Genomic DNA, 24,433 nt, shown 5'->3' on the forward strand with positions numbered 1-24,433 from the left:
GTTCAACATCCACCATCATGGGTTAAAAAAATATATATATATACAAGCTTTGCTTTCTTAGGATTCTGCACTGTTCTTTTTTCTCCATCAACTTGTATACTCCTGGCAGAAATTTAGTCTTTAATATATATTTTTATTCTTGAAATTCTTTTATTAATCATTTTATCACCTATCACTGCAACAAAAATGTGCTTAAAAATTGAAATTAAAATGCTTTTCATTGACTACAAGTCTTTAAATTTTAAAATAAGCTATTTTAAATTCAATTATCATCATGGTGATTAGTAGAATACATTTGTTTATTTATTTATTTATGGTGCCTGGACAGGGACTTGAGCCCTGGGCCCTCAGATTAAAAGTCTAATGCTGTACCAGCTAAGCTACCCAGGCAGCAGAATATACTGATCAAAACAACTTAAACATGTTTGTGATAAAGACTGATCAATCCTTAAAAAAGTAAAATACTCTGGGATACACTTCTCTTAATATGAGAGGTGGGACTTTTTTCATTGAATATATTCATGAATGAATATTATTATTTTAAAAAGACAGGCTTCAGCATCAACGGCATTCACACCATTTGTTTTTCTCGGTATCAGCGCTGAGAACTGTTCAGGAAAACAAACAGATGGACTTGGAAGGGCTTCTGTTGTCTGCAGCGCAATCGTTTGGTCTCTTTTCAAGTTATATGCCAAAAATTACATCGTGAGTGTTGACAATCTCTGAACTGACATTGGTACTAGATTCTCCAATTTCTGTGACAATGAAGGACTGAAAACAGTCTGACTCGGTAAAAGGAGGTGGTTCTGTTATACAATAGATGTGCCACCTGGTTATCAGACGTTCACGTTCTGCACTGCAGGTGAGCATTTCTAAACGTGCCTTTGCTTAGAGCCCTCAAGGACATTTTTTTGTTTTCCTTGCAGTAGGAGCAGGGGACTGCATCTTTGTAAGATTCAGGATGGGTGATGCCTTTTCAGTGGGGTCTCTCATCTCCCACCTTCTCTACCCTTCTTCTGCCTTGGGCTAACTGCATAGACCAATCAATGGGCTCCCTTCTCCTATGGCTTCCCGTTGCCTTTATCCAATGGGGAGCCCGGCGTTGGTGGAAGTGAGGAGGAGAAGAGAGAAGGTTGGCTGGGTATTTATGCCCAGGGCTCATCTGCGGAGTGACTCAGGGCTTCTCTGCATTTTCTCCAGAAGGCCACAGCTCATTTGCACTTTACACAGCCTGTCTCCATGTTCTAGAAACCTCTCTTCCCTGACCCTACTCAAGATTCCACCAGCCCAAAGGAGAGGCACAATCCTTTGTAGCTTTCTTTATTCCACCAACACCTTTATTAATAGTTCCTCTATCAAACACTCCTCAAATAACCCAATTTGACTGCACCTTCTGTTTCCTGTTGGCATCCCTACTGATAAACTTATTTTTTATATAGTGGAAGAAGGACATGTGTGAAGGAGGAAGTGGCAAATACAACACGAGTTAAGGGGAGGGTCTGGAAACTGGCCCTCTTAGGACCGTCTGTGTCTATGAACCCTTGGAAAAATCTTCATGACCCCCCCAGGGGCCTGGGCACTTCAATTTGATGATGGCCCATTTGGTACCTGACCATCCCTGTATGTCCCTTCCACTGCATAAGGGTAAGGACGCAGTTGGGTGCCAAAGAAGCGTTAAAGAAAGCTGGGGTGCTTTCTCTTGAACATCAATGGATACAGGTGAATCCTATCTGGCTTTGATGTGTGTCCAACGCCTTCCAAGCTCTCCTGCTGCTCAGCCACCCCCACCACTGACCTCACCTGCAAGAGAAGCAAATGTCCTCCTCTGAGCTGTGGTATGGGGCTGGGTCTGGTTTCACAAAGCTGGGACCTCATAATTGCCTGCTGGAGTCTGGCATCAATCACCCATGACAGGGAGCTTGCCTGGGTTTTCTGCCAGCCTCTCTGCAGCACTGATTTAAAAATTCTAGACAACTCATCTAGAGTTCTTTATTGCAGCGGCGGGTAACTGATCTACAATAACATGTAAAAAGATAGGGGTCCCCAGGCAACAACAGCAGCTGCCATTTGCGTTGAAATTGGAGTTAAAATGTGTGCTGAATCCACCTGCTGGGGGTGGAGCAATGACCTTGCACCTTCCATCCTGGAATGGTCTAGAAGCCCCTGGGGGCTGTTGCCTGCTGCCACTGAGACTTGAGGCTGCTGCTATTAAACAGATGGCTGTAGGTGTGTTTGCATTAACTGCCACTATGATTTTTTTCTTTTCCTTCATGAGGATATTTCAGATTCTACCATCCATATATCTGTCTAGGTGCAGTGGCTCAGTTGATAATTTGAATTCTTGTTTAGCAAATATTCACTCTCTTCCCATCACCGTGTGAATGGGAAGTGCTTCCTTCACACCCTGTTTGATATGTGTTTGGCCCACTGCTTTGCTTTGACCAGCTGAACGTCAGTGAAAGTGACAAACCAAAGACTTTCAGTGTGCTCCCGCAGCTTGTTTTGCTCTTGCTCTTCATCTCAGCTCGTGGAGCAAGCCCCGTAGAGCCTGGCCAAGATCAACTGAGCCGTGGTGGCCCCAGGGACCTGTGAATGTGGGCATAAGCGCTTCTTGTCAGCTGCTGAGTTGGGCTGGCAACTCCTGAGAAATGACTGCGTTTGCAGATTGTGCTCTGCTGAACCCAAGGGAACCGGTGTTCATGTCTCTGCTCAAAACCAGGCTTCATTCATTTTGGCAGTTATTTATGAATGCACTTGTTTATTCTGCAAATGCGTTTTCACCACTCTTGATATTAATATTAAGCACTGCAGTAGAGAGATTCAGTGTCTCTGTGTGTCTGAGTTGTCCCTCGATCTTTGGGAGAGAAATGAGGTTACGCAGGTGCACATCTGTAAAGGGCTTTGAAAAAAAGAAAGAAAGAAAGTGAAGTCGCTCAGTCGTGTCTGACTCTTTGTGACCCCATGGACTGTAGCCTATCAGGCTCCTCTGTCCATGGAATTTTCCAGGCAAGAGTCCTGGAGTGGCTTGCCATTTCCTTCTCCAGGGGATCTTTCCGACCCAGGGATTGAAGCTGGGTCTCCTGCATTGCAGGTAGTCACTTTACCATCTGAGCCACCAGGGAAGGCACACTATATAGCCTGCTGGTTTCCCAGCCCTTTTCTCCAGCTTTGCTTGGCTACATGACCTTCTGAGGCCAGGCTGGGATGCGGTGAGTGGAATGGAATCCTGCTCCTGCCTGGACAGGCTTAGATGACCCCCCTGCATTAAAGCAGGGGCTTTGGGGGAGGAAGAGGGGCGGAAGGTAATGCTCACTGTCTCCCCTGCGGGGAACAGGTGTTCTCACCTCTTGCCTGGGTTACTTGGCTCAGCCACTTTGTGCTTAATCTTGTTTGTTTTCAGGTAAAGAAACGAAGGCTCAGGGAAAGGCAATAACTCACCCAATCATTGGCAGAGGACAGGAGCAGTAAGTGTTAATTATTATTATGCCAGGTCTCCATGATTAGAGATGTGGAAAGACCACCTTAAAGATTGAACTCTTGAACATCTGTGCAGAAGGGAGTTGCCATAGCAGGCCTGGCTGCTCTCTTTTGAAATCCCTGCTTGCAGGGTTGGCCCTTGGCTGGTGTATGGGAACTTGGATGTGGGAGGGTTTTCAACACTCTGATTGATAAGAGGGGCTCCCTGTGCCTAAACTGTTTATACAAAACAGTTTGGTTTATGCTGAACACCTGCTCTCCTTCTGGGAGTCTGGGGTGTGGGTGCATGCTAGGCAGAGGCTGCCCCAGGCCAGGTCCCCAGTAAAAATCCTAGGCACTGAGCTTCTAATGAGCTTGCCTGGTGGGCAACATGCACACATGTTGTCACATCTTGTTGCTGGAGGAATTAAGGGAGACTTGCGTGACTCCACTGAGAAAGACTCTTGGAACCTTGCTCCTGGTTTCCTTGGGATTTCACCGCATGTGCCTTTTCTCTTTGGTGATTTACTTTGTACTGATTTCCTGTAATAAATCACAGCCCTTAGTATAGTTATACTCGGAGTCGTATGAGCGTTTCCCACTGTACCCCCCCACCCCCGAATCAGCAAGACTGACAATGATCTTGGGGTCCCCTAATGCAACATCCCTTCCTTTTACTTGACTCTAAGCCTTGGGTGTGGACCCCTCACCCCAATTCCAACACCATCCTTGACTTTTAGAGTCATCTTACTTATCCATAGGACTCTGTTGAAATCTCACCTTGATCACGAGTTGTGAAGGGTTTTCACCCTTCTTGTGACTCCACAGCATTAACTTCCAGAATTATCCATCAGGTTCTGTGTCTTAAAGGATCATCTGTTTCCTTCCAAAGAACTGAGTTTTGACTTTTTTGGCATGTGTCAATGTATTGCAGCCCTTAGCCTAGAAGCTGAGATAAAATGATATAAAGTGAATGTTTTCACATTGGTTTGTCTTGTCTTCCATGCTCTGTGTTCACTGAAAAGAAGACTTTTGAAGATAGAATCTTAATAGATACCAAATTATTACTTAACTTCAAAATATTTTGACAGCTCACAGACACAGCTATAGCAAATATGTCTCTCAGTTACAGTGCCTATAACTGGAATTAGCCCTAGGACTGTGAATCCTAGTTTTAAATGTGATTAGAATTTTATTCCCTATAGATTGTTTTAACTTGTTAATCCAGTCATCAAAAATTGATTGAGTGCCAAGTGCCACTAACTGAATATTGTGGAAATGACAAATGGAAACGACTCATTCTATTCTTTGGAAAGATGTGGGTTCCATGGTGGGTCTTGTAGATATTTTCCATGCCTGCCCAGTCTCTGGCCATCCATACCCCAGCCGTGCAATAACCTCGGGGTTGGTCATGCTCACACCCTCCTCCCAAGTCATCCATGTGTCTCAGGGAAAATGACCCCATGCCTAGTGACATTGGGACTGAACATTCCAAGCTAAGCAATGTAATAGCATCCTGTTTCCCACATGATTGGTTCACCAAAACCACACCTAAGCCAGTCAGCATGTAGTAGGCTCAGGGTGGCCCAATCAGGACAGAGTTCAGATTTTCCTTGGCTATGTCACCCTCTGGTCATATACGGGAGAATTGGTGATTTGAATCTCAGAAATGCTGGGCCATTTTGGGAAGGAGGAGAGGAGGAGGAGAGAGGTACCAACATGAAAAACAAAAGATTAAGTGGAGAAGAATCTTCAGCTACTCCTGATGTCTGAACCTCTGAACGTATTGCCTATGTGAACAACATATCATTTTGAATAATTAAGTAAGGAAGAGTTAGTACTTTTAAGGTTTGCATTTAAAATTAATTTAAATGATTTAGCTCCAGAGCATCTGTTCACCTATCCTTTCTCCCATTGTTTATACTCTGATTTTCCTTTGGAAAAATTATCTCTCCTGTATTCCCAGACACATGTTTGGACTGATACCAGAATCAGATCCATAGGGGTTGCTTGTGCAAGCTTATGCCAAATGGCACACTCTGCCATTTTGGTTTTGATGATTGGATTAGGAATAGACTCATAACTCAATTTGGGCTAGCAAAAGGATAAAAAAATTTAAGACTTGTGTATTAGATACTATGAGATCCCCTTTATTCTGCTAGTTTGTGTGAAGATCTGTGTTCTAGACTCCCAGGAGCAATTCTGCTGCCTCCTGTTGAGAACCCAGAATGGCCGGAAGATAGAGTCCAGGGATAAAGGCAACATTACAGAAAGCAGGGGTGAATGAGAGAAACCAAATCATTTAAGATCCTGAGTTTGACCTGTCATGAGGCATGCGACCTTTGGACCTCTCTCTTATGGGCATCAAACCCCAGCCAACCCAGCCAACAACAACAAAACTGTTTATTAACTATGAAACTAGTTTGAGCTGGTTTCTCTGACATTTGCTACGCTTACTAAACTTTTCTATGTCATTAGCCATTAGGGAAGTGCTAATTAAAGCCACAGTGAAATACCACAACACATCTATTAGAGTGGCTGTTGTGAAAACCTGACAATACAGTATATTAATATATAAGCTTTATATACATATATGTATATATATATAGTGTTTGTATGTATATATATAAAAGCTTGTGGAGCAACTGGAACTCTTGTATTCCATTTAGAAAAGCAAAATGGTATATCATTCTGGAAAGCAGTTTTTTAGATTCTTATAAAATTAAACACACTCTTACCAGATGACCCAGCAATGCCATTCCTGAGTATTTACCCTAGAGGAAAGGAAACTTATGTTCACACAAAAACCTCTACCCCAATGGTTATAGCAGTTCTCTTTGTAATTGCAAAAATATGGAAACCACCCAAATGCCCTTCAGCGAGCTAATGGTTAAATAGCCTATACATCCACATGATGGAACGCTACTCAGGAATAAAAGGAATGAACTATTGATATACAGAGCAACTGCTTTGAATCTGGAAGGCATTAGGTTGAATGGGAAAAAAAGAGTCTCGAAAATTACTGTGTATTTCCATTTATATGACTTCCTGGAAAGGGGGAAAAAAACACCCAAGATAGAGAACAGCACAGGACTGCCAGGAGCTGAAAGTGAGGGAGAAATTATGAGTAGAAGGGACTAGCAGGAGGCTGGATTTCTTTAGTGGGGGGAGATGATAACACTGTTCTCTATCATTATGATGAGGGTTACACAACACATATGCATATATTAAAATTCATAGACATGTACACTACAAAAGGTCAATTTCACTGTATAATGTTTTAAAAATGGCATTTAAAGTCACACAGGCAAACTGATGTCTCTGAAGGCATGACTTGAATTTCCCTTAGGAAAAAAGAAGATTCTCCCACAGGCCCCATGCTCATCTAGATATGGCCTAACTTTCCAGAATGAAATCCCAGATCCCTGCAGGAGGGTGGTGCTGGAATGCCTTCCCTCAAAGGTGGCGTCAAGCTCTGACCGCCCATAGAAATGTAGGACAGCTAAGATTGTGGTCTGAAGGCTCAGTCTTTTTCCTCCTCCTCCCAGTTCTGTCTGACAGGCGCATGGAAATAATGTTGGAAATGTAAACTCTGAGTGTGAATGGTAATTTTATTTCCAGAGATGGTTAACTTTTTTTTTCCTTCTCATGGGCTGAAAACTTCATTCATACCTAAATAAATTATCTGGGGGTGTTGATAAGAGGATATGTCTTAGAGGCTTTTCACAAAGCTCTGTATTCAGAAAACCAGCCCTTCTCAGGGCTGAACTTTTTATAGGGAGTTGGGGGTGGGTGGGTAGAAGGGTGGGAGGATGTATGGCAATCTGAATATACTGTGCTTTCATTTCCTTTTTGTGTGTTCACAGAGCACTCTGATATCAGGGAACCACAAGTTCAAGGTGGGAAAGAAGATAGGTTTCTCCGGAGACAATTGCCTTTCAAAGCACACACAGGAATTCCACTTATTCTGAAGACCTGCTGGCAGCAATCCAGTTTAGTTTGCATTTCCTAAGACAGAAATTGGGAAATAGCAGTAGAAAAATAGGAGACCCTTGTTGTCTATCTTTGGCTGCAAAGGTAGGTAGCCAGGGACTCTGTTTAAATGGCTGAGTGAAAACGGACATATGACATAGTGGGGTGGGGAACATTTTAAGGTTTTATACAAGAGCTATGGTTTTTAATTTTCTATGTTTTCCCCCAAATTTTGATAGCAGCTATGTGTGCTAGTAGCAGGCATTGGCTGCAAATGGTAGAGATCCAAAATTAAACTAAACTAGAAGACAAGGGGAGATGGCTTGTTTAACTGAAAAGTTTGGAGGAGGATTGCAGGCTTGGTTGGATCTAGGGTTTTTTTTTTTTTTTTTTTTAATCAGTTATTCATTAGTTACAAATAGAACTGGGCCAGGAGAAATCAATCTAATATAAATGTAAAAGGTTTATGTGGCTTATGGGATGTCTGGGAAGAGCGGGGGGAGAAAAAAAGGATTTGGTGGATCTGAAATCAGGAGTGAAATTCAAATTGCATTGCAGAGCTTCATCAGAGCACAGACCAATGTCCCCTCTCCTGGGGCCATTGCAGCTGAGCCCAGGCACCAGCCCTGGAACCCCCACACTGATGCCAACGGGAAATTGTGTGTCCCAAGGGCCTCTTGCCAACAAGGATCAGTGTGGCACCTTCTCTAGGTGACCAGCTTCTGGATAGTGTGGTGCGTCTACCTCACTGAACCAGGGCACCTTCCTACACCCTACAGAGTGCAGGAAAGTATGTTTGTGACTTCTCATTTGGGGAAACAGGAGCCCATAAGTTGGGAAATTCTCTAAACATGGGAGGAAATTTAAGGATGTTCTAGGACAAACAGTAACAAAAACAGCATCATCAGCAAGAATAGCTAGCACATGTCAGTAGTTTAAGATGTGCCCGGCAGTCTTCAAAGCACTTTACGTGTATCAGTTGATTAAGTCGTCATCACGTCCCTTTGGAGATGAAGAGTCTGAGATAAAGAGACTCAAGCAATTGGCCCAGTTCTATTCCAGGGTGACTCTCCATGCAGCTTTGCCTGGGATGGTTCCCAAATAATGATCATGAGCACGCCATTTACTCTCAGAAGTGGTCTGATTTGGTCAATGAATTCTGTGGTCCTTCTACCCAGTCATGCAGCTGGGCAGAGGAGAAGCCTAGATGACAAACAGCCACTTACTGGGGCTGTAGCCGCCACCAGGCTCCCTCTTCTCATTTCTCAGCTCTGCCCTCCTCTGTTGGGGCTCCTTCCCCAGGGGTCAGCGCCGAGAACCTCCCACTTCCCAGGCCAATAAAGATGGTGGTAGGCCACCATCCCTACCAGAGAACCCACCTCCATCGAGTTGTGTGTGTGTGGTTTTTTTTTGCCAGAAGTCACAGAATTTCAACTCATTGGCTTAGTGGGTTTAGAACTCCTTTCTGGAACCTGGGCTGATGCCCCAGGAAACTCAGGTGCCAAGAGTTGGGGGAAGGCATCACCAAATGGAGAGAAGGCTCCTGTGGTGCAGAGAAGCAGGCGGGTGCTGTGCAGAAACAAACATTTGACATCCTGTTTACCTGTAAGAACCCTCCATTTACTGTGACTATTGTAGGAAAACCTGGCTGGCAGAACTGGATTCTCCACGTGCCCCGTGTGTTTAGTGATCAGAGAGGACTGATTCTAGCCTGATGCAATCAGACGTTGCCATTGGAACCTATCCCATTAGAGACACAGAGATGGGACAAAAGGCCCTCCCTCAATGCCTTAGGATCAGCAAATTTATTCTGTAGAAGAACCAGATCAGAAATAGTTTAGGATTTGCAGGCCAAGAGTGGTCTTTGTCACATATTCTTGTGTGTGTGTGTGTGTGTGTGTGTGTAGTGTAAAAACCTCTTTAGTTCAGGTGCTGGACAAAAACAGCCTTTGTGGTTGGATTTGGTCCAGGGCACTTGTTTGCAAGCCCCTAATCCATCACAGAAGGCCAGACACAGATGTGTGAGCAGAGGGCAGGGACAGCCTTGTGTCGCTGGTGCCGGCCCCACCTGTGTGTCTGCAGAGACCATGTGGAGGGAGGGGTGAGCGTCGCGCGGGTTCCTGGAGGTGACCCTTGAGAGCAGGCTCGGGGGCTGCTGGAGGGGCCTCCTATTTCAGCCCTTTGGAGTCCGTTTCCCTTCCTGCTGGCAGCACCGGTGTTTCTCTGGAGAACCACTGCTGCCCCCTGCTCAGTTCAGACCTCAGCCTGTCAAGATCGCACGTCGTCCGTCTCAGTAAAGATACAGGAATGAGCATGTGGCCCCTCAGTCACAGGCAGAATAAAACTCTAGTCCCTCCCACGACCCGATGGGGCTCCTGCCCACCTTCTCCAGCCTCTCTCCCATTGCCCTTCACCCCCAGCCACCCTCATCTCCTGTTTTTCCACTGACACCACACTGCTTGGTCCTTCCACTCTGCATCTACACTTTCTGGTCCCTCTGCCTGGCACAGTCCTTTCCCCACTGTTCACAGAGCTTGCCTTGTGTAGATCTTTCCTAATAGTTGACCTCCTTAAGAGGCCTTTCCCAACTTTTAGAAAATTAGTCCCTCTTTATTTCCTTGCCTCTGTCTGTTTATCTTCGTCACGTTTGCCACACCTGACATCTTTTATGCTTATTTCTTAATCCCTGTATTGTCTGTTACCCAGCCAGACTGTAAGCTCCAGGAGGGCAGGAATTTTTCTCTGTTTTGTCTCAGGAATCCTCAGCACCTAGAAAAAAGTCTGGAACAAAGTGATACTCCCTGAATGTTGGCTGAATGAATAAATTAATGTTGGCACAAAGATACTCCCTCTTTCCCAGAAGCTTTGAGTCTAAGAGGTGAAATATACTGCAGCCACAAAGGGAAAATCTATTTGGGGACAGAGTCAAAAGATAGAGAAACCAGATCCTGATGGTATCCTTTGAACACCTTGATCAACCTGTACCTGAAGCCAGTTCTGTTTTCAGTTACAAAAGGAGATACATGTTAAAACACCTGGATTAGAAGATGACCCATGGCAGGCATTCAATAAATGAAAGTTGTGATTATCATGATGGGATCTGGACTGTGTGGTAAGTCACTTCAGTCATGTCCGACTCTTTGTGACTCCAGGGACTGTAGCCCTCCAGGCTCCTCTGCCCATGGGATTCTCCAAGTAAGAATACTGGAGTGGGTTGCCATGCTCTCCTCTAGGGGATCGTCCCAATCCAGGGATTGAACCCAAGTCTCTTATGTCTCCTGCATTGGAAGGTGGGTTCTTTACCACTAGCATCACTTGGTCTCTGGATTGCCTGGCTTCAAACTTGCACTTGAATTTGCAGAGCTGCCAAAACTCTGCCACCTCCAGAATCAAGGGTGAGGCAGAATTGTTGCACGGAAAAGGCAGAGCATGTGGCTTCTGCAGTTTGTGAAGCTGCGTCAGCTCTATCAAGCAGGAAGCAGTAAGGATCATGAAAAACACTGATTTTTATATGACACATTGCCCTGTGCAGTTTCTTGCAAAAGTCCGATGAGGCTCATATCTCCGTCCTCCCCGCCCTCTGCAGCTGACATAATGCTTTCACATTCACATTCACTCTCACAGAGCAGCCAAGGAAAGAACTAAATGCTTGTGAACTACACAGAGACAAAGGTACTGTGTTTCCTCTTTCCACCCTTCTGGTTAAGCCAAGGAGCGAGTCTCAGGTGGGTGCTCAGAATGCCTTATCACCTCTCCTGGGCTTTCAAATCTCCCAACCTAGTTGGGGATGCTGTTGGGACAGGAAACCAAATTACTGTGTAGGCAGTGCATCTTTGAACCCCTTTTGTGCACATTCATTTATCAGATTAGTTAAGCTCTAAGAACAGTGTCTTCACTGGTGAGATAAAATTAAATGCAGAAGCTCTGATGGGGAGGAATGCAGGAAACTCCCATCCTGGAATGGGAAACCCAGGTAAAGAGCCAAAGGCTGGGCCCCAGGAACTTGGAGAGGGCAGAGAGGATAAGGTTGTTAAGTTGCTATCAGAGAAGAGTGATGGGGCCATCCTGAAACCACAGTCACAGCCCCTCCCCCCACTTTGGCAGAGGGATGTCTAGACTCTTCCAGATGCTTTATTCCAGTAGAAGGGTGCACCACCGGCACACATGCCTGCCCCGGCTGCCATCAGGACACCTCCAAGTCTTTTGCGGCTGACAAAGTCTTGGTTCTGATCACCATCCATCACAAGCCGGTGATGGTTCCAATACCTGGGGCCTGTGTGCCCGGAGCTAACAGAGCCCATCTGTATGGACTGCTTGGCGCCAGGACACAGGTCTGAGCAGCAGGCTGATGGGGCTGGCAGCCTCGCATGTTTTCCCTCCTGTCTCACATTTCTTGATCCAGGAGGAACAGACAGCGTGGAATGAATCCCTCCAGAGAACTGGGAAAGCTGGCAGCCTCTGAGACCTGACCCCTCGCTGGACACATGCAAACAAGCCCTGAGGAGAAGCCTGCAGAAGAAGGTGGGCATATATCAGGATCCTGTTCACCTCTTCGTAAGGACACTAGATGACTTGTTTAGCCACTGCCGAGAGACCTGCCTGCTCCACTGGGAGAAACTTGCAGAGGCTATGCCTTAGCTAACTGTCCACGACTGAGGATCAATGCCCAGTTGCTCACATTCCCTCCTCCTTCCACCTTTTAAAGGCATCAGCAAACCCATGGCTGCACCTCTATCACAGACCCTGCACTGTCCTCTTCTCTCCACCTCCATCAAGTCCACACTGATCCAAGCCATCACCCTCTTTAACCTGGACCATCCAGAATCCCTCAAGCTTATCTCTTCTTTTCGCTTCATCCATTCCATCCTCCACAGAATGGCCAGAAAGATCATTTAAAATGATATATCTGACTGGGTCCCCTCACCTATTAATATTTTCCAGGGGATTGTTGCATCTAAAATAAAATCCCACCTCCTTCCCTGGCTTCAAGTCTCTGTGTTCCTGGCCCCTCCTTACCACACTTGGAACACTCTAGTTGGACTAGAATGCTTGCTGTTCCTTGAATACCAAGCTCACTCCTACCTCAGGACCTTTGCACATGTAGTTCTCTCTTCTGGATTGATCTTTTCCCAGATGGTTAGAGGAAGCACCTCATTGTCATTTTCCTAAGTTCCCTCTCTACATTTATTTCTTCACTGGAAGCTAGAACCTCATAAACTTCTGTCCCAACATCAAAGTTCCTCTCCAGCTGTCACCTTATCCTGTTCTTGTCCCAGGGCTCTTCTAGCTCTGGGTTTGATGCCTCCTAATGGTCAGGTTCAACGGGACATTTGGGCTTCCCTGGTGGCTCAGATGGTAAAGCGTCTGTCTCCAATGCTGGAGTTCCAGGTTCGATCCCTGGGTCGGGAAAATCCCCTTGGAGAAGGAAATGGCAACCCACTCCAGTACTCTTGCCTGGAAAATCCCATGGACAGAGGAGCCTGGTAGGCTACAGTCCATGGGGTCACAGAGAGTCGGACACGACTGAGCGACTTTACTTACTTACTTACTTTCTAACGGTCTAGCCTGGAGAAGGCAATGGCAAGCCACTCCAATACTCTTGCCTGGAGAATCCTATGGATGGAAGAGCCTGGTGGGCTACAGTCCACCAGGGTTGCGAAGAGTTGGACACAACTGAGTGACTTCACTTTCACTTTTCACTTTCATGCATTGGAGAAGGAAATGGCAACCTACTCCAGTATTCTTGCTTGGAAAATCCCAGGGATGGGGGAGCCTGGTGGGCTGCCGTCTATGGGGTCGCACAAGTCTATGGAGTCGGACACGACTGATGCGACTTAGCAGCAGCAGTAGCAGCAGAAAGGGTCTAGCCTGGTGGAGATAACCCAGGACCAGAGTTCACAAAATATAGGCTTGATCACAACTCTACTACTTAGCTGCTTGTGCTTATGACTTATTTTCCTAATCCATAAATCTATGGAATATTGATATTTCCTTCTCAGGGTTCCTAGGAAGATGTCGGAGCTAGTAGAGGTGAAATATTTTATAAACTGGGATGTCCTCTCAGATATTCATTAACATTCAATTTATACTTATTGACTACCTCCTGCAAAAGTCAGGCCTAGATTAAGAGTCCAGGGAACAGTGTCTGCCCTTGAGGGCAGGGGGAAGGGAACAGTGGTTCCGTCCACAACACAGAGACAGCCTGGTTTTGAATCCTGTATCTGTCGCTCAGTGCTATTATGACTTTGCAAAAATGGCCTCACTTCTCCTATATCAGTTTCATGCTCTAGGAAATCTGTTTAATTGCACCTCCCAGAGTGGTTGTGAGGATCAAGCAAGCCAATGTAAATAAAGCTCTTTAAAAACACCTGACATGATAGGGATTAAAGCGTCATTTGTTACCAGAAGAGGAGGCTAATTGATAAACCCAATTCTCCACTTTTAATTTCCTGTCTACTCATCTACAGTCTAACTTCTACCCGTTACTCCAGGCTCAGATCAACCCCAGCTCATTAGTCTGACACCTCCTGCTGACAAGTCACCTCTTCCCCAGCCTTGGTGTTGGAAACAGTACTGTCGGCTTTCACATCCATCCTCCTCATAAATATTTGTGTTGTCTCTCCCAGCCTCACCATGTCTCCTGGGGTCATAGGAGAGTCTCAAGAAACGCATCAGAAAAAAAAAAGGAACTTTATAGTGAAATGGTAGCTTCCTTCACAGAGGCTCCATGTAGGCTGAGAACAACTGCTCCGTGGCAGGGTTAATGAGTGACATTTGGTGAGTGTTTTCAGAATGTTGTCTCTTATTCTGAAGCCAGGCTGAAGGAGGGATAGAAACCCCACAGGCAGGTGTGGCGGCTCCAGCTCTGAGACTCACCAGCTACTGAAATGTACACAGAGCTCCTGAAATCCACCAGCTTTTAAAATGCACACGAAGAAGGGAGAAGGCAGGGTACTGTGATGGGGAGAAGATGGCAGGGGAGATGCGGGCAGCACGGGAAGGGGAGGGGTGGAAGTACAAGGAGCGAGGGGAGAGGGCGAGGGGGTGGCTGGCTGATGCCTTATACGTCTGAGACATTTTTATTTTTTCATGATTTGACCTTATTTTATTTACTTATATAATTTTTTTAAACATGAATTTCCAGTTTATTTAGTAAAACCAAAACATGTCATATCTTAAACTGCATAGTTCCTTACAATATAATTTGGTTTGATCTTTTTTTTAATTGAAGAATTAAAAAAAAATTTAGGCTATAGTTGATTTTTTTTAATTATAGGATTTTATTTTTATTTTTTAAATGAAACAAAGATGAATATTTTTAATAATAAAAGGTATAATTCACAAAGAAGATAAACATCATCAATCATTAGACACCTTAACAACATAGAAACAAAGATACATAAAGCAAAAGTCAAAAGAATATAAGGGAAGAGAAAAAACATATTATCATAGTGAGAAATATTAACAATTTCTCTGAGAATATTTTATCAAGTGCAGAAAATAGAGTAGGAACATCTTGAATGATATTAATAATTTAAATATAATAGATTCATATTTAATTTATATTAATCATATCCTACACAAATATATTTAAAATTTTGTATCTCATACATCCTTAGATGACCATAGGACATTTAGAAAAATTGGCAAAAAGATAAACATTATTAAATTTCAAAAAGTAGAATTCTTTTTTGTTTGTGATTCAATTATACATATACACATATGTTATTTTTGAAATTAGTTTCCATTATAGGTTATTATAAGATATTGACTATAATCCCCTGTGCTATGCAGTAAACCACTGTTGCTTGTTGCATATCTATTTTTTAAAATTAGAAATCTAGCATTCTATTCATACTAAGTTGAACAAGTGGAATCAAAATGTCAAATTTTTTAGTTAGGCAAAAATTCATAAGGTTTCTAAAATATATATTATACATACTATTTTTATATATATGTATACAAAAGCTTTTCTACTACGCTTGATAAAGGCTTGAGTAAACATAAAAAAGAAGTGAAGGAGAAATTGGAAAACAAAGTAAATGAAAAGGGAGCACCGAATATGACAGAGAAAAAGTGAAACTAGATGAAAGTAAAAGATCCTCATATAATCCAGCTGTTTTTAAACATGGCTGCTCATTAGAAACATATCTGGAACTCTGCCCCCCACACCCCCCAAAAAAGCAATACCTGAGCATTTGTGTTTTTCAAATAATTCCAAGAAAATTCTGATATGCATCTGGATTTTAGAAAGTCATTTTTAGGCTTTTCTATTAAATGGTAGTTTTGGTGATACAAAATTCTATAATTTTTCTGTAAACCAATCATGATACAATGGTATTAAGTAATAGTTACATAATCACAATAGTAAAAGATGTTTATCAGTTTTCACAATCAGTAGCCAGACAAAAAATAAGATAATTATAAATGCACGCTATAATGGGAACACGATTAACCTAACAATGTAAAATAATTACATACAATTTGGGGGGTCAAGCAGAGTGATGTGGTAAGTGGAAGTGCATATGTGCACATGTTTTCATCTGCTCAGTCAGTCTTTGTGTTTTGGTTGGTGCAAAATGCAATATGGGAGACCGGGGTTCAATCCCTGGGTTGGGAAGACCCCTAGAGAAGGGAAAGGCTACCCACTCCAATTTTCCTGGGCTTCCCTGGTAGCTTAGCTGGTAAAGAATCTGCCTGCAATGCAGGAGACCTGGGTTCGAGCCCTGCGTTGGGGAGATCCCCTGGAGAAGGGAAAGGCTACCCACTCTAGTACTCTGGCCTGGAGAATTCCATGAGTCCATGGGGTCATGACTTTCACTTTCACTTTTCAAGTTAATTATCCACATGTATAATCCTATTACCATTTTCTTAATTGTTTGGGGTTTATTTTCTGTAGGTAGGGCTTTTCCTTCTCTTGTTTTCTGCCTACAGAATTTCCTTTAGCATTTGTTGTAAAGCTGGTTTGATGGTGCTAAAGTCTCTTAACTTTTGCTTGTCTGGAAAGCTTTTGATTTCTCCATCAGATCTGAAGGAGAGTCTTGGTGGGTAGAGTATTCTTGGTTGTAGTTTCTTCCCTTTCATCACTTAAATATGTCATGCCATTCCCTTCTGGCTAGTAGAGTTTCTGTTGAGAAATCAGCTAATAGCCTGATGGGAGTTTCCTTGTATGTTACTTGTCGCTTCTTCCCCTGTTGCATTTCATATTTTATCTCTGTCTTAAATTTTTGTCAGTTTGATCGCTATGTATCTCAGTGTGTTCCTCTTTGGGTTCATCCTATCTGGGACTTTGTGCTTCCTGGACTTGGTTGACTATTTCTTTTCCCATGTTAGGGAAGTTTTTAGCTATCATCTCTTCAAATATGTTCTCAGGTCCTTTTGCTCTGTCTTCTACTTCTGGGACTCCTATAATGTTCATGTATTTAATATTGTCCCAGAGGTGAGATGTTATTTTATTTCATTCTCACAGTAAGCCCTCATAAACAAGAATTCTGTTATAAATAGATTAAGACTGGCAGTTCCATGGAGAAAAGAGCTTATGTTTTATGTTATTCAGTTTGTTGGCTTTGTCTTGGTCACTGTTGACCTAGTGTGCATAGGACAATACCTGGCATGTAGTAGATGCTTAAGAAATATGTACTGAATGGAAACTAAAGATTGAATGAAATGAACAAAGAATGCTCTGAAGCCTGAAAAGACACATCTCCAATAGATGTGTAAATGGTCAGTAAGCACAGGAAAAGATGTTCCACATCACTATCATTAGGGAAGTGCAAATCAAAACCACAGTGAAGTACCACTTCACACCCATTAGGATGGTGGCTATAAAATAAAATTTTTTTTAAAAAGGAAAAAAGTGTTGGCGAGGATGTAGAGAAATTTGAATACTTGTGCATTGCTGGTGAGAAAATAAAATGGTCCAGCTTCTGTGGAAAACAATATGGCATGTTCTCAAATTAAAGATAGAATTACCATATGATACAATAATTCCACATGTGGGTATATGTCCCAAATTATTTGAAAGCAGAGACATGAACAGATACTTGTAGACCCATGCTCATAGCAGGGTGTACAAGTCCTGATTGTGACTCCTGATCAGAGCAGGATTCACAATTACCATAAGATGGAAACACCAAAGTTGACTGAATAAACAAAATGTGGTTTGTACACACAATGGAATATTATTGAGCCTTAAAAAGATAAGAAATTCTGACATATACTCCAACATGATGAGCCTTGAAGATACTACGCTAAGTGAAATAAGCCAGACGCAAGAAGTCAAATGCTATATGATTCCTCTTACATGAGGTACATAGAGTGATCAAACTCATAGAGACAGAAAGTAGAAAGGTGGTGGCCAGGGACTCTGAGGAGGGAGAATGCAGTTATTGCTAAGGGGAACAGAGTTTCCATTTTGTAAGATGGAAATATTTCTGTAGATGGTTGGTGATTGTGATGATTACACAACAATGTGAATGTACTTAATGCTGCTGAGCTGTACACAATGTTTAAAACAGTAAATGTTGTTATACATATTTTACCACAATTAAACAATTAAAATTTTAAGTGTGTTAGCTTTAGAAAGAAAGAGTGAAGACTTTAAGAAAGGCAATGCCCTGCTGCACATCACAATACTAGTCTTTGGCAGCTGTGGAATTGGCTCGGCCTCAGATAGACAAAGGGAAGGAAAGAGAGAGAGAAACAAAGCCAGAAAGAGCTGACCAGGGGCCAAGGCTGGGCCACCACTGGGGAGATGGGCTGTTAAAATGGCAGACCCAGCGAGATGGGACCCAGGACCAGGAGGGGATGCCCACAGTGATGGGAACTTGGCTTTCCTCAAGCCTTTATCCTCTGTGGGCTTGTCTATGAATCTAGAAGCAGAGCCATAAGCAGAAACCTTTCAGTTGCAGGTGACAGGAACTTAACTGGTGCAAGCCAAGAAGGAATCCACTGACTCACGGGAGGAAAGCACCAAGGGATGAAGTGGGCTTTGTCCGTGCATGTGCACCCAGTCACTTCAGTCATGTCCGACTGTGACCCTATCGGCTGTAGCCCGTCAGGCTCCTCTGTCCTTGAAATTCTACAGGCAAGAATACTGGAATGTGTCTGCCATGCCCTCCTCCAGGGGATCTTCCCAACCCAGGGACTGAACCCACGTCTCTTAAGTCTCCTGCATTGACAGGCGGGTTCTTTACCACTAGCACCATCTGGGCAGCCCAAAGTGGGCTTCAGGCACACCTGAAACCAGGAGTTTGTCTTTCGCATTTTATCTCTGCTTTTCTTCCATCTCTTTGGCTTTTCCCTCATGATGGCAGAAATGACCACCAGAAGTTCCAGACTACATCTTACATGTCAACCTCTATAGGCTGATCCCTCTGCAACCTCGGGCACTCCATGATAAGTCCTCCAAAGAAATTAAACAAGCAGTCTGGAGGGAGGGGCTTTTAGGTTGAGTGTCCAGAGAAGGTGACATTAGAGCTGAAACCTATGTGTTGGGAAGGAGCTGCATGGAAATGTTACTGAGCCCAAGCTCATTCTGCTTGCCACACAACAGGCCAATAAATCAGGAGACGAGTTTGTTGGAACAAGAAATAACAATTTTAATTGGAAAGGTAGCAGACCAAGAAGGTGGCAGACTAGTGTCTCAAAAAACCATCTTCCCTCAGTCCAAATCTGGGCTCCTTTTATATATAAGAGGAGGAGGGGAGGGGCCCACTGTGGCACTGACCAATGGCTGAGCAGAACCACTAACGGTCGCTGGTTGACAGTTGCTCACTAATGGTCACTAGTTTGGGGGAGGGGCCTACTGTGGCACTGACCAATGGCTGAAGGGAACCACTAACGGTCACTGGATCACAGCTGCTCACTAACGGTCACTGGTTTGGGGGAGGGGCCCTCTGTGGCACTGACCAATGGCTGAAGGGAACCACTAACAGTCACTGGATCACAGCTGCTCACTAACGGTCACTGGTTTGGGGGAGGGGCCCTCTGTGGCACTGACCAATGGCTGAGGGGAACCACTAACAGTCACTGGATGACAGTTGTTCACTAACGGTCACTTGTTTTGGGGAGGGGCCCTCTGTGGCACTGACCAGTGGCTGAGCAGAACCGCTAACAGTCACTGGATGACAGTTGTTCACTAACGGTCACTTGTTTTGGGGAGGGGCCCTCTGTGGCACTGACCAGTGGCTGAGCAGAACCGCTAACGGTCACTGGTTGACAGTTGCTCACTAACGGTCACTTGTTTTGGGGAAGGGCCCTCTGTGGCACTGACCAATGGCTGAGCAGAACCGTTAACGGTCACTGGATGACAGTTGCTCACTAACGGTCACTTGTTTTGGGGAGGGGCCCTCTGTGGCACTGACCAGTGGCTGAGCAGAACCGTTAACGGTCACTGGTTGACAGTTGCTCACTAACGGTCACTTGTTTTGGGGAAGGGCCCTCTGTGGCACTGACCAGTGGCTGAGCAGAACCGTTAACGGTCACTGGATGACAGTTGCTCACTAACGGTCACTTGTTTTGGGGAGGGGCCCTCAGTGGCACTGACCAATGGCTGAGCAGAACCGCTGTCACTGGATGACAGTTGCTCACTAACGGTCACTTGTTTTGGGGAGGGGCCCTCAGTGGCACTGACCAATGGCTGAGCAGAACCGTTAACGGTCACTGGATGACAGTTGCTCACTAACGGTCACTTGTTTTGGGGAGGGGCCCTCTGTGGCACTGACCAATGGCTGAGCAGAACCGTTAACGGTCACTGGATGACAGTTGCTCACTAACGGTCACTTGTTTTGGGGAGGGGCCCTCAGTGGCACTGACCAATGGCTGAGCAGAACCGTTAACGGTCACTGGATGACAGTTGCTCACTAACGGTCACTTGTTTTGGGGAGGGGCCCTCTGTGGCACTGACCAATGGCTGAGCAGAACCGTTAACGGTCACTGGATGACAGTTGCTCACTAACGGTCACTTGTTTTGGGGAGGGGCCCTCTGTGGCACTGACCAATGGCTGAGCAGAACCGTTAACGGTCACTGGATGACAGTTGCTCACTAACGGTCACTTGTTTTGGGGAGGGGCCCTCTGTGGCACTGACCAATGGCTGAGCAGAACCGTTAACGGTCACTGGATGACAGTTGCTCACTAACGGTCACTTGTTTTGGGGAGGGGCCCTCTGTGGCACTGACCAGTGGCTAAAGCGGGCTGTTAGAACTTCTGCCTGCCTCGCTGCCACTGCACCCCAGAGCAGAAAGCTGCAACTCCAGAAATTGGCGGCGTCTGAAGAAGTACCTGGCCACTCTAGCCATGTCATCCTCTGTGGAGCGAGGCATGCAGGCAGTGGAGACCACAGTGGCCACATAAAGACAGTTGACGAGCCTGTCAACTGGGATCACTGCCTGAGGCCGTCGGTGCTGTGGGATCAGCTAGCCCATGACCGTCAAGTTGGCCTTGGAGCGGGTACCCCTGGAACAGAGCTCCTGCCTGCCCCTGGGCGCCAGGAGCGGGCCAGCCTGGTGGAATAGGCGTGGCTGTGCTTGGAGAGGTGCAGCAAAGCAGTCTCTGCCTCAGTGGAGCTTAGCTCAAGGACTGGCACAGGGAAGGAAGGGACCATCCCTCACATCTCGGGTTTGGGCTGAGGAGGCCACCACTAACGAAAGGTCAAAAAGAAAGTCTTTCAAGGTGAGGGAAGAGTAGGGGCAAGATCCCAGAGGCATGGGCGAGCCTGACTGACTTGGTAAGGAAGAACTCCCGATCATCAGGGTTGACGTGGGGTGTTTCCTGTGTGAAGCTCCCCTCTAAGTGCACATGTATATGTATGTGTCACGCCAGAGACAAGGATGGTGAGAGCAGAACCTGTTTTAAAGCCTCTGACTGAGACTATGCTTAGTTGCTCAGGTGTGTCTGACTCTTTGCAACCCTTTGGACTGTAGTCCATAGCCCACCAGGCTCCTCTGTCTGTGAGATTTCTCAGGCAAGAAAACTAGAGAGGGTTGCTATTTTCCTCCTCCAGAGGATCTTCCCCATCCAGGGATCAAACCCACATCCCCTGTGTCTCCTGCATTGCAGGTGGATTCCTTACCTGCTGAGCCACTGGGGAAGTCCATAGTAGGCTAAAATAAACTTGCCTAGGGTCTCTACTGCTGGCAAACAGTGGAGCCAGACTTTGAACTCTTTTCTCTTTGATTCCCTTCTCCACTTCCATTTTACTGCCAAACATTAAATCTTGCTGTTGGTTGGAAGTGCAGTCAGAGCTCATGAGGACAGGCTCTGCTGCCTATGACTTGGTCCCATTCCTAATCCCTAGGCTGCCTTTCCTTTATAATAAAACATCCTCGAGGGAATATAGAGGGTACTGCTTATCCTCTGAGAACACCTTTGCTTCAACGAGGGTGGGGGTGGGGGTGGGGGGACAGCCACCCAAAATGACTTTCCCTTTTTTTATTTCTCTTATGGAAGCAACCTTCTTGAAGTTCCAGACTAGCAGACATGGTCAGTCCATGAAGCAGTCACGGAGTGCCCAAGGTGGGTCAGCCTTTATGCCAAAACCTGGGATTAAATGGTGAACAGACCACAGATCTCAGCCCCCTTAAGGATCTTGGTGCTCATCCGGACCAAGCCTCTGTGGCAATTATTTCCTTGAAAAGCAATATCTGAGCAGAAAATAGAGGAAATCTGGCTCAGGAGAACATTCTTGTTGTAAAGGGTTCAAAGAAAACTGATATACCAGGAGTACAACCCTTCAAGTTCCCCCCAACTCCACATCCCTTTCAGCCCCACTTCCCTCCCAGAAATCAGCCACCCTCATCATTGCTTCCTTTCAGACAGTGCTGCTTTTGCCTGAGGAGGGTTGTAATGCTCTCAAACTTCGGCCATCTCTTTGGTTCTGTTTGTGTTGTAAAAAACCTGTTGTAAAACCATTCTCCTTTTCAAGTCCTGTTGATTCTACCTCCTAAAACTTTTTCAGGCCCAGCCCCCGTTTTGCATCTTGGCCACCACCACCCGCGTTCAGGTCCCTGTCATTTCTTGCCATTGTCTCTGTTACTGAACCTGGTTCATTTTGCCCACGGCACAGCAAGCCAAAATACTGAAATGCTGAGGTTTGCAGCAAAGAGAGGGTCTCTTTGCAAGGCACCCAAGTGAGATGGGAAAACTAGTCTCAAATTCACCTCCCTGAAGGCAAGGGGCTGGGTTGTTTATGGTATAACAAACAAAAGCAGCAGGATGGTCCGAGGTGTGGGGAGTGTGGTTGCTGGGGGAAATGTGATTGAGAAAAGGTGTGATCATTGTCTTTCTGAGCAAGTGTAACCAAGCTATTGGCCCCTTAGTGTTCAAAAGGTCACCAAGTGGACACCGAAGCATGCCCAGTGTCAGTGGTCCCTTCCAGTCTTCACAGCTCAGCTCAAACTAGACACAGCTGACTCTGAGTGCCTGGAAAACATCTTATCTAGGCTATTTGGAGGACCCACAAGTCTTTTGCAGTTGACTTTGATTAGCGGGCTTCCCTGGTGGCTCAGAAGATAAAGAGTCTGCCTGCAATGTGGGAAACCCGGGTTCGATCCCTGTGTCGGGAAGATCCCCTGGAGAAGGAAATGGCAACCCACTCCAGTATTCTTGCCTGGAGAATCCCATGGACAGAGGAGCCTGGCAGGTTATAGTGCATGGGATCGCAAAGAGTCAGACACGACTAAGTGACTAACACACTTTGATTAGTGAGGGTGGGTGAAATGGATTTGAATTAATTCCCTTCAGGATCATCTCCCTCCTGGTCTCCCTGTCTCCAGTCTTGTCCCAAAATCCTAACTCTAGGCTCCTGCTGGAGAAATTGAACTACAATGGAAATTGGACCGTGGAAGAGGTCGGGGGGAAGGTTTGAGGCTGCCTAACAGTCTCTCACAGAGAAGGCAATGGCACCCCACTCCAGTGCTCTTGCCTGGAAAATCCCATGGATGGAGGAGCCTGGTAGGCTGCAGTCCATGAGGTAGCTAACAGTCGGATACGACTGAGCGACTTCATTTTCACTTTTCACTTTCATGTGCTGGAGAAGGAAATGGCAACCCACTCCAATGTTCTTGCCTGGAGAATCCCAGGGACGGGGGAGCCTGGTGGGCTGCCGTCTATGGGGTCGCACAGAGTCAGACACGACTGAAGTGACTTAGCAGCGGCAGCAGCAACACTCTCTGAATGCTCACCCTGTGTTGGGGAGTTTCCCATAGTGCAGTTCCCAGGTCCCCAGATGGCAGTCATGGTGTTCTCCAGTCTCCCCTGCTGCTAGGAACAGCCAGTTGACGTTGGTTTCTCCAAACAGATCCTCTCAGTTGAGACTATGGTTTTGAAGGGAATATGCAGGACAAACAGAATTGAAGTTTGTTAAGCAAGGTCATGGAGGCCTCTGGTCCTTCTTGGGGAGTGGGGTGCACTTTCTGGTGTCCAGTGCCCTGTACTGGAATGCAGTTCCTGGCTTTATGTCTCCTGATCTAGGCTTTCTGGCTCTTTGGAAGATTCTCCAGCTGCCTGACCTCCTTTAATGAATTTGAGTTTTGCTTCAACCGGTCACAGAGTGGAGTTTGCTGTTTGCAGTTAAGACACATGATGGATACAAACCACATCACTCTCCTGCCTAAATAGTTTTCCCAGGTTTCCCTGCCCACCCAGCCTTGCTCACTCCTCCAGCCTCACACACGGCACCCCCATCTCACATTTTCTGCTCTAAATACGAAGTGTGGACTCCTTTCTTCCCTCTCCTTCACGCTATTCTGTGCAGGGAGTTTTTATCTTACTAGAAGATGGGACATGCCCACAGAAGGGAAAACTGAGACTCAGCAACGTAGTCCCATATTTACCCCAGAGCCAGAACCAGAACTTGGATTTCCACATTAGGCCTGAGATCCTGTCTCCTTGTAGGTGGAATTCAAGGCCTTCTTTTATCCCTCTTCCCACCATTGCCCCTTCACCTGCTGCCCACCCACCGACCACTCAGTGCACTGGGGCTTATTCTCTACCCAGGCCCAGGC

General features: G+C 45.5%; 1 non-coding gene across 1 annotated transcript; it reads right to left on the reverse strand.

The window, feature by feature from the left end:
• Positions 1 to 317: 317 nt before the first annotated feature.
• TRNAK-UUU (transfer RNA lysine (anticodon UUU)) lies at positions 318 to 390 on the reverse strand. Its single transcript has one exon. It is a non-coding gene; the product is annotated as a tRNA-Lys (tRNA).
• Between the last annotated feature and the right edge of the window lie 24,043 nt (positions 391 to 24,433).

The sequence above is a fragment of the Dama dama genome, chromosome 23 (genome assembly GCF_033118175.1).
Source record: "Dama dama isolate Ldn47 chromosome 23, ASM3311817v1, whole genome shotgun sequence".
NCBI classification, from domain to species: Eukaryota; Metazoa; Chordata; class Mammalia; order Artiodactyla; family Cervidae; genus Dama; species Dama dama.